Here is a 17,733-nt window from a genome sequence, read left to right as displayed (position 1 = left end):
GCAGGGCAACAGTGTGAACCGGGTTGTTGGAATCTCAGATTGGAGGCCGCCTACTAGATCTGTTAGGGGTAAAGGGGGTGAAGGGCTTATATAAGAAACAATGGCCTCTGCCAGCACTTCTGTCTGGGATAAAGCTCACCCTTCCCCAGTCCTTACCCTGATACCAGACTCCCCATTTGTCTCTAGTGCTTTTTAAGCTTCTGCCCCAGTGCTGAGGGAGTAAGTCTGAGTAAGTCTGTGCACTGGCCTTTAAAAGGAACTGCCTGGGACTCCAGCAGCCCTTGTTCTTCCTCAGCCTCATCCCTGCTGGTATTTTACAACCAGAAATTATGGGGACTTTTCCTCCTGGCTCTAGAACCTTGGGATGGGAGGCCTGGTATGGCGTTGGGACCCCTCTCTCTTCAGGTGGGACTTCTGCAGTGGACATATCCCTCCTGACTTTTATCTGCCACATGTGAATGTGGGACCAGCCTGTTCTGCTTCTTCACCCCTCCTACCAGTCTCCATGTGGCTTCTTCTTTACTTCTCTAGTTGTAGGACATCCATTCAGCCAAATTACAGGCAGTTCTGAATGATGATTGATCTGTATTTTAGTTGTAGTTTTATGTGGTTGTGGGAAGAAGTGAAGATCGCATTTTACCTATGCCATCATCTTGACCAGAAGTCCCTCTTTTGGATGTTGACATCAGGCATGGACTTCCTATTTGAATATATAGTGCTCTACGAAGTTCTGGTTTGATACTTTTTACCTAGTTGGTATTTGATATTTATAAATATAATTACTTTTGATATATGATTATTTATATTTACATGAAATGGTATTTTCACAAGAAGGATTAGGAAAATTGTTACTTTGATTTAGATATATCTGGGGTTATCCTGCTAGTCATCACATCATTTGATGCCCAAGAAAGAGCACCAAATTTAGAGTTCATTTTGGCTTTAAGCTTTTTGGTTTGTACCCAGATTTTAATATATGGACTTGGCTATGGCTCTTAACATAATAATTACTAATTATTGTAATTAAATGAACAAATAGTAAGATTTCTTCAAGAAAAGTTGACTTTAGAAAAGTATATCTCATTCTAACAGTTTTCACTCCAAGTAGTAAAGGTTATAATTGCATGCAGGAAGAACATTAAGCATGAGCTTGGAGAAAGAAAGTAATTTGCTGAGGTGTACCAAGGGCATATGAATTCAGAAACATTTGGCTCACTCTTGCTGAAATGTCTGGGATGCTTTCCCAGATAGGAACTTAAAGTAATTTTTTTTATAAAGCTAGAAACTTCTGATAAAAATGAATTCATCTTTTGGTGAACTACAGACATAACTGTTCTCTTTCTCCTTCCACAGTGTTATGAATATATATAATGTGTAGGCATATATATCCCAACCAAGACTTATTTCTCCATACAAATGTTTAATATATGTTTTAAACTCTGTAAGAAATTAACTTTTCATGAGACTGCTCCTTTCCCTCACTAGAAAATATGGGGGGGGGGGGGGAGTGGAAGTAAATAAAAGGACTTTCAGAAACCTGGAATTAGGAAATAAAAGTGTAATTATGAATAGCATTCTAGAGGAAACACTTTTCCTGCATCCTATAAATTGCTTCAAAAACACAAGTTTAAAAGTGTCCATTAGGAACTACTCCAGGGCTCTCGAGCACATGAGCTATTTAAATCTTGTTCTCTTAAAAGTTAAAAAGAGACAACTTATGAGAGTATATTACTATCTTATTATTTATTTTGTTCATGTTAAAAGTATCAATTCTAAAATTCTCAAAACACAGCTGAACTTTGTCTTACCCCTTTGGCTTTTGTAGTATTCCAAGGGGAACAAAAAAGGCAGGATTATTGAATAGAATTCAGGTCAGTTTTATTACCATGGAAACATGGCCAAAATGTACTAGCCACACCTGAAACCATTATCAGTCCCATCACAGAAATTCTTGTGGGAAACAAGATAAAACTTGCCAACATAAGCTTCTTATAAGGGAAGCCAACTTTTACACTGGCCAAATTTCATAAAGATAAATACCTTCAAACCTCCTCTATTTACTTGCCTATTTATCTTCTCTGGTTTCTAAAAATGAAAATTATTTCAAGAATGAGACTACTCACATTCTCAGTTTTATATATACGCATTCATTCCACACACACAAAAAAAAAAAACAAAAAACAAACAAACAAAAAAAAAACCCTCAGATTGTTCCAGTAATCAGTATATAGTCAGCACATAGTGAGATACCTGGAGCCATTATTCACAGAAAAAAAAAACAAAATGACTTACAAGATCCAACTAGTTTGGAGCGACTCTAAGCAATAAAATGACTCCATTTTGTCTTGGCAAACTTACTTGGCAAAATATCAGGTTACGCTTCAAACAAATAAAACCGAGTTTCTATTTTGGTGAATAGACTCATATATTGTAGTTTTGTTATTAACATGACAAATCAATCAGATCTCTATTGAGGGATTATTGTGTGCTCTGTGGACAAGGCTAAGAAAGATTCAGCAAATCACCCTACTCAGGGAGAGAGATAACAGAAATCCAGTTAGTGCCATTTGTGCCAATCTCACCTAAGGACTGATGAAGTCAGAAGAATAAATCTCATTTTGGTGCATTGGCATAAAGCTGATGAGTATTCTATTGGGACCCTCCCCTAAGACCTCACCTAGAATTCTTGCCTTTGGAAAACAGTTCTCTGCCTCTGGAGCATGCCCTCACCTTTGCCCCTTCTTTCCCTGGCATGCTGTGCCTGGAGCACATCTCCGCCCTTCCCTTCCCCTTTTCTTTCCCCCAGGCACATGACCTTTGCTTTTCTCTCCCATGAGCTCCAAGGGCCTTTTTTTTTTTTTCCTTTGTAACTTATTTCCTGAGCCCATGCAGCCTAGCTGGCTCACCTTTTCTACCTCTGTGACTTTCTAAATAAACGTTTTGTAATTGGGGGTGGGGGGGCTGTGGGGGGGAGATGTGGCAGTAACTCCTCTGAGGCTTCTGCCCACTCCTCAAGTGTGAGCACAGCCAAGGTGAAGTTGTCTGGCCCTCCTGGAGCTTCCCTCCTTATGAAAAAAGGGTTTATATTACCATTGAACATCAACTTCCTGGTTCATAGGTCAGCCTCAACCTCCTTGTTCATAGTTTACTACTCAATCAGTCATACTGGCTGGTTGATATTATTTTTTTAAATAGATATATTGTCATTTATAACAAACAAAATACACTATTTACAATTAATCTAAAAATGAATAAGTCTACTTATTTTAGATCTGGGACCATTTTTGTTATAAATCTTCTCAAAGATTTATTTTAATTTTTAAAAATATTCCTGATTTTTTTTGTTATAGTGTATGAATTATTTAGTACTTGTCATCTGAATTATTAAATAAAAAAGCATAATGTGTTTGACTGTTTTTCAAATACAAAAGGTCTGACTGTAAGAAGAATTATACCATGTAAACATTTCATCTTTTCGTGAAAGTGTTAAATATTGTAAGAAAGCTGTCCTTTCTCATTCTTATCTTTACTATGATGTATTTATTGTAACATAGAAATGAATGGTTATGGATTGCTGTTAATTATAAACACTTCTGCATATTAGCATTTATTGACCACCTACTGTGTGCACATCACCACTGGCAAAAATTTTAAGGCATTGTTAATATTAAAGAACTAGAAGTCCAGTGCATAAAAATTCCTCAGCTGGGCTTGCCCCCTCTCACCATCTGGGAGCCCTCAAGGGCGGGAGGTGAAACTGGTGGTCAGGGGAAAGTGATGCCCCATCACACCTTCACTGCTGCCACTACTGGCTGTGCAAGCCTCAGTCAGCCCTGGTTACCTGAGCCTTGGGCAGCCTTAGGTGGCTGGGCAGCTGCCATCCAAGGCTTGCCTGTGCCTCAGGCCAGCCCTGGGGGGCTGAGGGGACTGGGGACTCCAGAGGCAGGGCTGAGGGGACTGGGCACTGCTATCTTGTGTTTGTGGGTACCACCATATTTGAGGGCAGGGCAATCAATTAGCATATCCCCTCCTTATTAAATATTGTAAGAAATGTGGGCACTGCCATCTTTGAGGGTGGAGCAATCAATTAGCATACTCCCTCCTTATTGGCTGTGGAAGCTGCCACCTTTGAGGGTGGGGCAATCAATTAACATATTTCCTCCTTATTGGCTGTGGGCACGGCCATCTATGGGCACTGCCATCTTTGAAGGTGGGACAGTCAGCACATTCCCTTCTTATTGGCTGTGGGCACCGCCATTTTGTTATGGTGTGAAGGTCAATTAGCATATCCCCTCTTTATTAGATAGGATAACTATTTAAAAATTGCCTTCAAATCTGAGCCTTGTAATAATGTAGATTTCAGTTATTTTTGTTTTACTGAATTTATTAAAATTTTTAATTTTACCTCTGTAAAAGCTCTTTACTGATACATTTTATATTTAAACTTATCCATGGGTGTTTTAAATTATCTATAGTGATTTATAAGGTTGTAGTTAACTCATTTAAGAGACAATTATCTTTCTATATAAGGCATTTTTAAATAGCAAGATTGTGCTTGTCTTTGTTATTCATCTGAGTGCAATTCACAAGCTGCATGGAAAAATATGTATTATGTAAATAAACTGGCTTACTGTTAATAAAAAGGGTTTATATTACAGGATCAGACAAAGAGAGTGCGACAGAAGGGTCTCCTAAATGCAGGGGTCCCAGAGGTCTGTTAGGCCGGACTTGTTTGTTTAAGATCACTCATGTTGCTTTCCCCTCTGACATTTTGTGAAACACTATAAACTCTATATACATCTTCTCCTAAAGCCCTCTTTTGAGTCATCTAATAGTTTCCAGAGCACATCATTCTCACCTCTAAGTTATCTGTACTTCACATATGAAGCTGTTTTGGAAACTTATCTCAAGCCACAAATATCCCATTCATGCAATATTAGTGTTATTATATCAGTTGTTCTCTAAGAATATATTCTTATCTTCATAATGCAACCATTTTCTGTGTCACATTTGAAAGTGATTCTTCAAGGGTTTGTTTCTAGTGACTTCCAACACTTAGGTTTATGAAATTATGCACCCACAAATGTCAAATATCTTAACCTCCTTAGAATTGATTGAAGTTGTTTTAGACTAATGCATAGTCCCTAAACTGCACATCATTATTCAAAACAAAGTAATTTTTAAAATGCCCTGTAATATGGAGACTTGTAAAACCCCAAATTTGGGTAGAAATACTATAGTTGGGACAAATAGTATTGAAAATTTAGTTAATTTTAAGCATATTAACTGGTATCTGCAGCAATATCAAAGGATTTGTTACATGACAATTATTCCAGGAAAAAACTATAATCAGTACACATTGGCCCAGTCTCCTACAAATGAGAATATTGAATAAAGGAATTTTTTAAACCCCCAAATCAGCAAAGATCCTGTTTCTTAAATTATAGTATACTTACTAAGAGAAGTAGAATAATACATTTGGAAAGATTTTTAATTTTAGTCAAAGTTGAAATTCAAAAGGATTCTCTCACTTACCCAGAAAGTGCAGTCATCGTATCACAATGACTTTTGTGCAATCTCATTATCAAAGTTTTGTTCTATCTGTAAGCCATTTGAAAGAGTTAATGTAGCCCTAACTGGTTTGGCTCAGTGGGTAAAGTGTCAGCCTGCAGACTCAGGGGTCCCAGGTTCGATTCCAATCTAGGACATGTACCTTGGTTGCAGGCACATGCCCAGCAAGGAATGTGCAGGAGGCAGCTGATTGATGTTTCTCTCTCATGGATGTTTCTAACTTTCTAACCTTCTCCCTTCCTCTCCGTAGAAAATCAATAAGATATATTTTTTTAAAAAGAAGAAAGAAAGAGTAGACTTGCATCAGATATTTTCATCAACATCTTGGTCATCTTCGTGACCAATTATTAATCAGTTAAATAAAAAATGCATCATTTGGTGCCAGATACACCTGGAGAGATGTCCTGGCCTACTAGCTGGGTGACTTCTGCCACAATCCTTAACTTCTTAGTGCCTCAGTCTCTTCATTTGTAACATGCAGGTAACAACACTTACTTCACCTGGTTTTGTAAAAATTTGGGATAACGTCTATAAGGTACCTGACACAATAAGATGACCATAATTTAGCTCTTTGGAAATAGCATGGCTTGATGGAACAAGACTGAAGTCAAGAGATCAGGGTTCAAATCTGTACCCCCCCACCATTTTCTCTTTGGCCGTGAAAGCATTATTTAAAATCTCTGAACCTGTTTTTTTCCATGCAGGACTATTGTGTGGACAAGTGCAACAATGTTTGTAAAAGATCTAAATTTAGTTCATGGCACATAATAAATAACAGCTATCATTGTAGGAAATACTTACATAAAGGAAAGCAGATTCAAATTATTGAATTATGTCCTGGAAGAGGCACATTCTGATTTTATTGATCACGAGGGTCTTTCTCTTCTGTTATGAGTGACTCACCTCCATAATGTTTAATTTGTGTAAGTCCTTCTTATAACTCAAGAGAAAGGAAAAAAAAAAAAGGAGAGGTGGGAAGTGGTGGTGTTTTGGGGGTTGGAGACAAAGACAGTTGAATCAGAAATGTACTATAATCGAGCTAGAAGGTATAAAGTGTACTGCTTGCTTCCCAACTTTCACTTCCAAGCACTATAATATACTATGCCTACATAACTTAAGTTATACTATGCATTAAAGAACTTGCAGATAATGAAGTTTTAGAAAAACCTAAACTCACAGGGTGTTCTTAACAAGCTTTATTGTTTGTAATTATCATGTATACTCAAATGCAAAAAGCAGCCAACTGCTTCCCAAAATAAAGGAAACTTGAAGTAGTAATTTTCCATCTCCATCTGAAAGAGTGGCCCAGTTAAAGGGTCATGGCTCAGAACCATCAAAGGAAGAAAGCAAAGTGATCAGAACAATTTTGAATGAAAACAAAATCCAAACAAGATGCAAACAAGGAACAATAGGAATAGGCAGAAACGCACACACACAGTGATGTTTCTTTATTACTATTATAAAAAGATGATAGATGAGTGAAATTGGGTTACATTTAAATTGTAATGGAGGAAAATAATTGCAGCCTTCTATCAGGAAACCACAAGGACCATTATTGATCTGTCATCCTCAGGACATGCCTCATAATATTTAATAAAATAAACAAAGATTTATAACTTTTTATGGACCATGCATCTATAATCTCCCACACCCCAACATTTGAGCAGAGAATATGGAATCAGTCTTGCACATAACATCCAGGAAATTATACTGGTTTTGACATGTCTTATTTAAGCAACCTAGTATCTCAAGAGAACGCGGTTTGTGTTAGGGATGAAAAATGTGAAGTTAGATTTCATTTTTTTTTATTTTTTTTTTTTTTTTTTACTTCTTGTGCTCTGAAATGAGAGGATGTTATCCTATATGAAAAATGTTATTGAGGATTCTTTATTCTAAACACTAAATATCTTGGAGAGGCCAAATGTAATAGCTTAGCTACCAAAGCAAAACCTTGCAAGGAAGAAAATTCTTGTGGTATAAGGATTCAATATACTTTTTAAAACATTCTAAGTAGAAACTTATTCATTGGAGTTGACTCTTCTCCTTTTGTGAACTCTTCTTTACTCTCTGCCAGGCTTAGGGAGTCACTGCTCCCTAATCTATTTACTTGAACTTTCCATGCTATCCATCCTATGAAAAATAGCATGTTGCATTCTTTTATCAAAAGGAATTTTAAATTATGTTCTTTCCAGAATTTTGTAACCCTCTCTGAGCTCATTGGGCACACCCTGGGTATTAGAAAATGTGTAACTGAGCAAACCACTGATGCCTTTGCTTTTCTCTCCTCCTCCTAAGCAGTCTTTAAACCATTCCATAGCTTCTTCACAGGTCTACCCTACAAAGGATGAAAAAGCAAAGGCATGATGTTTTTTATAAGCTAACAGCAAAGAAAAGCAGTTAATTCTGAAACTCACTAAAAATGTAGGCGGGCTGTGTATCATATTGACTCTAATGTGATTGATAGAGTTTCCCCTGCATGAGCAATTAAAAGTTAACTATGCCATATACATACAACGAATTCTTCATTCTCTGCAATGTCTTTTAAAGCAGGAGGTATGATCTGTGTTTTATTTCAATAGTTGGTCTCTACGTGAAGAGTCATTTGGTAAAATCAGTGTAGCAAACAATGAGTTGACACACACAAAAAAAATCTTAAAGTTGGTGTTTGAAATGCTGACGTGTTAATAAAACTTTGAAGACACAGATCGAATATGTGATATTTTTATTGCAATATGACCATATGATTAAACTCCTGAAAGCATTTGGGATCCGGCATTTTTATGAGAATATTAACCTCCTTGAGTATTAAAAGATTTTTTAGCTAAGAATACTTCAGAATTCTCTCCTAACAATGGCCACCCCTACGTTGCTTTCTTATCTCTCCATACTAATTTTAAAAAATGGGCATCTATCAGAATTTGGATAGAAGAGCCAAAGGAATTCTGCCGTTGCTTAGTCATGGGTGGGCACAAATACTGAGTCAGTCAGTGGGCACACCGAGTTCAGAATGACTCAGGGCCAGATATGTGCTGCCAGTCACGTCTCCGGTAGACGGGGAGAGCAGTACAGGGCTCCTTTCTGAGGGAAGTAAAACCAGTGGTTCAGCTTTACTTGAAGTAAAACTCACCTGAAAAAAAATTTTTTTTTAATAACAGTGAATGTGATGGCTCTAGGATCCCGTTGGATACATTCCAGTCTGCTAATCATATGTTTTTTCTAGCTCACATGTTCCAGGCAGTTCCTTTGCATGTGAATTACTTGCTGGGGAGTGTTGACTTCCTATCCTAAAAGCCTTGGGGAAGAGGCATAGCACACGTCACCCTAGACCTTGGCTAACATGGGAGCAGATGAAGTTTGTCCATCTTCTCTCCTTCAAAAATATTCTCTAGTATTTCAACACGAGGACAGAAAAATGTCTGACAAATGCACGCTGCCATAGTATAAAGGCTAGTTTAAGCATTCTTGATGTTCACATGAAGGGGAAAACAGTTTATGAATAGTATATATATTTCTGTGAATTCAAACTGAAGTCTGACATGAGTTGCTTATTTGGGTAAATCAGCAAAATATGTATTAATCAGAGGATAATAAAATGGTAGGTGATATTTCAAGTTGTGTTCTAGATAAAAAGGGTAAATCAAGGTCAGTTTTGATTTATAAAACATTCTTTTCTGTAACTTAGTTTATGAAAATTAACTTTGCTGAGTTATTTCAAAATACATGGGTTATTCATAATTTGCTAGAATTTGTGTCCCTGTATCAAAAAAAAGTTTAAATCTGTATGACATTAAATTTTCTAATGATATTTTAAATTTAAAATCCTATTGACACTTGCCCATAGTCAGAACCAATAGTTCATTGAAGGCCTGGGGTGGGGCGGGAACCAGGTGGAGATGGGCAAAGGGGGAAGAAAGGAGGGACATCTATAATAATTTCAACAATAAAGGTAAAAAATAAAATAGTTCATGCTCAGATTTTTTTTAAATCCTATTAACACTTGCATCTAGCAGCTAGTCTACTAACTAAACTATAGGTGAATTGCTGTTCAGGAAATAGAAAGAAATGCAATGATTAAATTGGTCATTTAGCCAAATGAATCAATAGTATTTAGTGCTAATGCACTAAGTAGATTACAAGCACTAATGCAGTGGCAGTCAATAGCAAAAATTAGTGTCTTTAAAAATTATATTGACAATAAAATGTGCAATATTTTCCATTTATTTTAAGCTAATTACATTATATTCTTGTTTTTTCATCTTGTTAGTTTAAACCAAATGCTAGAAGCCTAACCATCTTATTTAGTGCATAAAATGACCCAAAATTTATAATTGTTTTCAGCAAGAGACAGAGGAAAAAAATTTAATCACATACTCAAGATTCAACAAGAAATTCAACAGATATTTATTGAGTACCTAACCCTGGTGGTATTGCAGTGGTGAGTGAGATAGGCATTGTTCTTGTCTTTATGGTGCAAACAGACTAGGGGAAGAGATTACTGTAAGTGAGCAGTCACCCAATAAACCTATACATCATGAAGATATATGAAATACAGTGTGAGGGAAATAGATACCTGTGGATACAAGTAAGGAGGAATATGTTAATTTGGTAGTATAGTCACAATGGGCCACCTTAAAGAGGAGAAAAATTAACTTTGCATAAGGCTAAAAGATAACTTATATGAAGCTCAAAATTTTAGGGGAAAAAACATATTTTTAGAAGATGGGCAAGTCCATTGCCAGTATTTAATAAACTAATAATTCTTACCTAGTTCACAAGCTTTAGGTGTTAACTACATGGTGCTTCATTTATTCAACTGTTTCAAGTGGGTTCTAGTCATGAGTGCATATTACTTTATACTTACAAAAATATATCCCAAGTAGAACTATCCTGGAGAATTTAACTTCTTTTTTTTTTTTTTTAACAGTTTTTGTTTTACTATATACAAACCTTGTCTTTTCTTAGGTTTCTAAATGAATGAAAATACTTTTCATTAAGTGATTTTTAATGTGAAGAAAACAATGTGTAGATTCTAGAAGCCACGGACATAATTTAGGTAGTGCTCGTTCTCACTGTCTCTCATAGCTTATTATCTTATCAGCTTCTTTAAAAATAGATATTTCTTATGTCAGTCCAAGTTATTCTTCTCTTATCCTTCCTCCCCACCTTCCTTTCTTCTGTGGCTAACACTTGGGACCCTATTTGTCAGAAGAACCTGTGTTTCTTGGGGATGGGCGGGATTATCCTGTGACCTACCAGTATGTCCTGTGACCACGTGAACTATATAAATCCTGGGAACACACAAAATAAGCTCTTTTGAAACTATCAAAATTATAAAAGTTAATCAAATTCAAGGGAATGTGATGCTGAGGAGGGCCCCAGTCATATTCTCTTTCTGCCTCTGTGCACTGTGCTCTGCACAAATGAATCCATTTTAGAGAATTTTCTTCTCACGTGAATCATGTAGCCTAGGTTCTAGAGCAGCAGTCACCAATCTTTCAGACCTCATGGACCACCAGTGGTCTGCAGACCACCAGTTGTTGACAGCTGCCCTAAAGGGTCAACAAAATTAACTTTGCATAAGGCTAAAAGATAACTTTGTCAGGAGACAAGTATTCCAGGACTTGTGAGGATGTCATGAGCACCTATTGAATGTATAGGGGCATTGTCTCTAGTTGTGCCATAGTTATGTTGTTCTAATGAATCTCTAGCTACAGACAGTTTTTGCCTTTCTCATATCAATCATCCTATATTTAAAAAAAAAGCCTAATATGCTAAGTGTCCGGCCAACCGGTGGACTGTTAAACCAATAAAAGTGTAATATGTTAATTATATGCTAAGGCAGCTCAACTGCTTGCTATGATGTGCACTGACCACCAGGAGGTAGACAGTCAACTGGTCGACCAGTCGCTATGACATGTACTAACCATCAGGAGGCAGACATTCCGACCTGTAGGTTAGCTTGCTGCTGGGGTCCGGCCAATCTAGACTGAGTAAGACAGGTCAGACATGCCCTGGAGCCCTCCCACAGCCCCTCCCCAGCCCCAATGATGCACCAGTGGGGTCCTATGGGCTGGCCTGCGCCCTCATGCAATCCGGGACCCCTCAGGGTATGTCAGAGAACTGGTTTTGGCCTAATTCCACAAGCCAGGTCGAGAGACCCCATTGGTGCACAAATTCATGCACCAGGCCTCTAGTGTGTGTGTGTGTATGTATATATATATATATATATATATATATATATATATATATATATATAATCATTATCATGCAAATATTTAAATAAGTTTAAGGTCTTAGAGGACAGGCAGTTTGTTATTCTTCTTTGTACCTAAGTCTATGCATATGCTTTGCAAGACCATAGACAGTAGTGTTTCTTTTACTTGACAAAAAGTTGGTCTTCCAAAAGAAATATATATATTGACAAAGCAAACAGAGACCATCTGAATTGCTAAGGTGTTTGAGTAAAAGGTCTTGATAAACTCTGCAAATGTATTTTTATGACGATCATAAAAGGCATTGTTTTTGTCATCTCCACAAACCTTTAAAATAACAAAATAAAAATAAATGTATGAGGAATCAAAGGAAATATTTAACTCCTGTATTTGCTTTGTTTACTTTTGCTTGGCCGAGAAAGAAGTGGAGTTTGCCAAGGGAAACAATGAGGGAATAGGAGGTGTTTAATCTTCAAAGTTTATTCCCATTCCTGTAAGTCAGAGAGGTTACTGGTTAGCCCCTTGCTGAAGGCTGTAATTACAGGCAAAAGACTGTTTATTTTCCAGTAAGGTGTCTAAAATCTTGAAGGTAAGAGATTGTTTATAAGAATACAGGGTGTGTAAGAGTTATACAATACTTACACCTCCTTCATAATAAGGAGGTGAGATTATTTTTTTTCGTATATTTACTAATGGAGAAGGTACAAGACTCTGGAAATGTTCTAAAATGCAATAACAAAGGTGAATATGAGGTTAAATTGTGTGATTCTGTTCCTAGAGGAACTGAATTAAATAAATAAAGATGAGGAATTTATAATAGAATATATCTAATGATTCATTAAATGTAAACTTATTTATGGCTACAACATCATGGTAAACAGAAATCAGAAAGTGCTTTAGTAAGAGTAATAGAGAAATGTTTCTAATTTGAAAAACACCAATTACATTGGGTGTGTCTAGACCTGATATGGAAGTGGGCGGTGTTTCTCACTGCCAACTAAACTCTCATTTCAGAAGGGTCGTAGAAAGTTCTTGGTTTAGAATTGATTTAGACTTAGCAGACAGAGTACAAGATCAGTTCTGTTACTGGCCCATTATTAGGGATATTAGTCAGTGTTTGCAGAATGATAAGTAATATAGGTATATGTGGTAGTTTAACAATAGTAAGTGTACCTCCTAATTAACATTGAAAGACCAAAGTACAGGTTCTTGACCTGTACAAAGAGGACTAGAATATGTGCCTGCTTTTTAAAAATATTACATTATGGTAAATAGTGAAAATGATTGATATTTTCTAGCTGGATACGTTTTTAGAATCAAGTGCTTATGAAAATACACAACAATGTCAGGTTTTTAGGCAGGCAATGCTTTCTGTGATGCTGGTGTGTGGCAGGGGGCACACTCAGTACCGCAGGCCTCCTTTCCTGTCTCCATTTGCTTTTTCTGTTTGTTTGTTGTGTTGTGTTTTCCCCTAATGTTTTATTTGGAAATTTTTCAAACACTGACATTATGAAACTTCACCCTAAACCTTCAACATGCACCTGCTAAGAATTAGGACATTTTCCAATATAAATATATCACCATTACCACAACTTAGATATCATCTAATAATCAGTTCTTATTCGAATTTCTTCAGTTGTTTCAATAAATGTCTCCCCCTCTCCCCCCAGGACAACACATTTTATTAAAATGTCTCTTTTGATTAATCCCACAGTGTCAAGTAGGACCTAGAGCATTTGCATAGAGAATACCTATCAACACAAAGGGAAGTTTCCTGTTTAGTTTCTCCCTCCCTCTCTTCTTTCATTTCTTTATTTTATCTATCTATCTATCTATCTATCTATCTATCTATCTTTTACTGATTAAGGTATTACATATGTATTCTTATTCCCCTATTGCCCACGCACCCCACCCCCTCTCATATCCCCCTCATCCCCCCACTCCCACCCCACCCCTGGTGTCTGTGTCCATTGGTTAGGCTTATACGCATGCATACAAGTCCTTTGGTTGATCTCTCTCCCTTACCCTCACCCTCTGAGGTTTGATGGTCTGATAGATGCTTCTCTGTCTCTGGACCTGTTTTTGTTCATCAGTTTATGTTGTTTATTATACTTGCTATTTGCTTTTAGTAGATTCTGCACAGGAAAACATTTTCACCTCAGAATTGAAAATTTAAAGTTCACCATTTGAGGCACTGTTTATATAATAGAAAAATATACACCAGGACTTTACCAGATCTAACAGAAGGTTCTTTTAATTGTTTTTTTAAAAGCCTCCAGATTATTATGGGACCTAGGGACCCTGGTGGTAATCCAATTGAATGCACACAAACTCATGGGGGGAAAAAAGGGTTATGAAATATTTGGAAACTAAAAACCTACATTTTTATAAGTAAATGGTAATTCAGTATTTGTGTGACTGTCACTGAATTTTCTGAGACCTTGGAACCTGCTATTATGACAAACTCCCAGTGCCTTACTTAATACTATGTATGCTAGAACTGGTTAAGAAGCAGTCAAATTTTCTATTTTCTCTGCCAATATGTAATAAAAACCTCTGTTCCAGTGAGTGACCAGGCAGTTATTTTAATAGCAATCTTGGTATCATTGTAGCCTACCTTTTCTGCTACTAGCAAGTCTTTCATTTTATACTCTAAACTGTGGGCAAATCACAAGTTAAACTGAACTATTGTTTGTTTAATGCTCTGTTTCCTTCTAACTTTACTCTTGTCTATCAGCCTCAACCCGGTTCCCCAGTGGCTCAGGAAACCCTCAATTGAGATTAAGTAATAGTTTACATAACCTCTCTCATTCATTAACCCATGTTGACATTCTGTGGAACAGCCTTATTTCAGACTTTCTGAAGCACCTTATCCAGCTGCTGGTTTGGGTGCAACTAAGAACACCCATTTAATCAAGAAACTTATTGTTTCCAAAGAACCATCCAGCCTAACTCAACTTTCTCATTTACTCTGCTTCTTCTGTTCCTTCTTCAGGATAAAACCTGGTCTTATTCGTAGTAAATATGAAGTTTAAAAATCTTTACTTCTCTTTTCCTGCATATACACAAAGCAGAAACAGAAAATTGTATGTGATAATCCCAGACAGGTTTTGTATTGTTAGTGTATTGAAAATGTGCCAGTAGATTAAACTAAATCTCCTTGACTCCATCCTCATTCTCATCCTCAGCCATTCTTTTTGTTTCCATACTGCTGCCGGAGTAAGTAATCTTTTCCAAAAAGAAATCAATTTGTGTAACTGTATTCCTTAACATAATTTGCAGGCCCCCCAGTGGTTTCAGAGTAAAATCCATACTCTTTAGTAGGATAGTCAAGGGATTTCTTACTTTGGCCCTGGCTGTTTCCTGGTCCTCCTCACACCTAGTGGTGTGCTGGTAAAGGTTTAATGGGGGGGAAAGAAATCATAAGCCCCTGTTTTGTAGTGTTCACAAATTCCCATGGTAGAAATACCCCATCATACCCCATTACGACTCTGTAATCTGGTACAAGATAGCTCAAGCACACCTTATTTGTCTCTCAACCTATCATTTTTTTGTGTGTGTGCCCTTTAGGTGTGTGGGCCAATACTCCAACTAGTTAGTAACACTGGCTAGGGCCTATCCTCATTCTTTTTGCTATTCTGGTTGGATATGTGTTTTGTTGTTGTTTTCTTACCTTCTCTTCCAAATTGCTGATTCAATACTCTGCTTCATCCAACCTACTGTTTATTCCTTTCAAAGTATCTTTGATGCCAGATACTATACTCTTCATTTCAGATTATGTTTTCTATGTCTTTTTCCATGCTGTGGTAGTTCTCACAAAGTTCTTCGAGCATCCTTATAACCATTACTTTGAACTCTATGTCTGATAAATGGCTTGTCTTCATTTCATTTACCTTTTTTTCTGGGGAGTTGACCTGTCTTTTTATTTGAGGTCTGCCTGTTTGTCTTCCCGTTTTGGCTGCCTCTTTGTATTTGTCCCTGTATATTACATAAATCTGCTGCGGTCTCCTTGGACTCCTGAGCCGGGTGCGATAGTAATGTCCCTTGTGGGGGTTATGTGGGCCCTCCTGCTGTAATTTAGTCCTTGTTTCTGTTGGCCTGTTTGTGGGTGGGATCAATCCTGAGGCTGGCTTTCTGTGAGGCTTAAATCCAGCCACAGTGTGCAAGCTCTTTGGCTGGTGCTGACCAAAAAAAGGCAGAATTCGCTGCAGCACAGTTTAGTGCTGCTGAGATCTCTCTTAGAACCTGATGTTTGTGAATTTGGTTGGGTTCTGTTCCGTTGTTGTCTGAAGCTGGGCACTTGGTGTGTTGGTTCTGGGCCTCCTGGAAGGGACTCTGTTGCAGGTCAGTGTCAGGTGCTGTCTGTCCCTGACCCTTGGAAACCTGTTTGAAGCTACAAGCAATCCACAGTTTGTGGCTGCCTCTGCTGGGCTTGGGTGTGCACGGGAAGGACCAAACTGTACTCCAAGACTGGCTTTTACCAGCAGCAGGTCCAGGGAAGGGCAGCAAAAATCCTGAGGCAACCCAGGATCCACCTCCACCTGCCTCTGCCTGCCAGTTGCCTGTTAGGTCAGTCACTGGAAGAGCCTCTGGTGGGATCAGGAGGATGAGGCTAGTGCATCTCCCTTGAGGGGGAGATGTAGTTCAGGCTTCATGGATAGTGCTGGTTGTGGTCCCCACCCCGGAGCCACACCACTGTGTCTGACCCATTTTTTCCTGACCTCGTAGGGCAGAGTCCCGTAGTTGCCAGATGGGTGGGGCCTCCAGAACCTAGAGGTTGGGTTTACCAGAAGCCAGGAGGGTGTTTGGAAGTGCCTGGAAAGGGCCAGGCTACAAACCAAGGCCAGCTGCCACTAGTGCCAGACTAGGAGCCACTTAGCAGCAGGTATAGGGCATGCCTGGGCCAGATGCTGTTTGTTTGAGAGGTTTTAGGAAAATTGACAGCATGAGCCAAGGTAGGTCATTTGTATGGAAAAGCCACTGGAAAGGGCTTAGGTGGGCCCAAAAGTTGGGTGGGGTAGGTAGGGTCTCAGGAAATCAGTAGGGTGGGGCAAACAGTGTTAACCATGTTGATGGAGACTCAGATATCGTGTCTGCCTCCCAGCTCTGTGGTGGAGGGCTCAGCCAAAGAAAAATGGCCTGTGCCAGCACTTCTGTGTGAGAGAAAGCTGCCCCTCCAACCCTGGCCCTGTTGCCAGACAATTAATTCCCTCCCTCTATGGCTTTGAGGCTGCTGCCTCAGTGCCGGAGTTCTAAGCGAGGGAGTCTGAGTCAGTCCCTGCCCAGGCCCTTTAAGAGGGACCAGGTTAGACTATAGGTAGAAGCATTTATTAAGATTGGCAAACTGGCTTGTTTTTGAATGTCCAGCAAGTTAAAAATTATTTTTAAATTTTTAAAGGGTTAGAAAAAACACAAACAAGCCAATATATATTACAGAGACCCTATGATACTCAAAGCCTATAACATGTTTGCTATCTCACTCTTTACAAAAGAAGTGTGCCAGCCCCTGTTTTAGAGAGTAATGAAAGTTAATAGTGGACAGATTATAGGACAGACCTTGCTAGCTGTAAATTATTCTGTTAGGTCTGAATGTTCCCATTTTACAGACAAAGAACCTGAGGCTTGTTAATCTAAATAATTAGAATTTTGGACTTCACCTTCAACAGGCATTCTAAGGAACCACTAGACCAACAACAACAATAATAACAACTATTAACGTTGCCCAGGGGCAGGGACTTGGGCCTTTTTGTTCATTGTTGTATCCTTCCAACACCCAGAACAATATCTGTCACATGGTATGGTTTTTATTAGTTTCCTGTGGGTGCCATAAAAAATCACCACAAACTCTATAGCTTAAAACCACAGAAGTGTATTCTCACACAGTCTGTAGGCTGGCGTTTGAAATCAAGCTGTCAGCCAAGTTCATGCTCCCTTTGAAGAGTCTAAGGAA

At 38.2% G+C, this 17,733-nt stretch overlaps 1 protein-coding gene across 1 annotated transcript in view; it reads left to right on the top strand.

Annotated features, from left to right (window-relative positions):
* Positions 1-17,733, top strand: part of MET (MET proto-oncogene, receptor tyrosine kinase) — a 135,658-nt gene that overhangs the window by 40,143 nt on the left and 77,782 nt on the right. The gene's annotated exons all lie outside the window — the stretch shown is intronic.

This window comes from Pipistrellus hanaki (assembly GCF_964339955.1).
Source record: "Pipistrellus hanaki genome assembly, chromosome: 10".
Lineage (NCBI taxonomy): Eukaryota > Metazoa > Chordata > Mammalia > Chiroptera > Vespertilionidae > Pipistrellus > Pipistrellus hanaki.
Note: the sequence above shows the minus strand (reverse complement) of the source record. Positions and strands in the feature narration are given on the sequence as shown.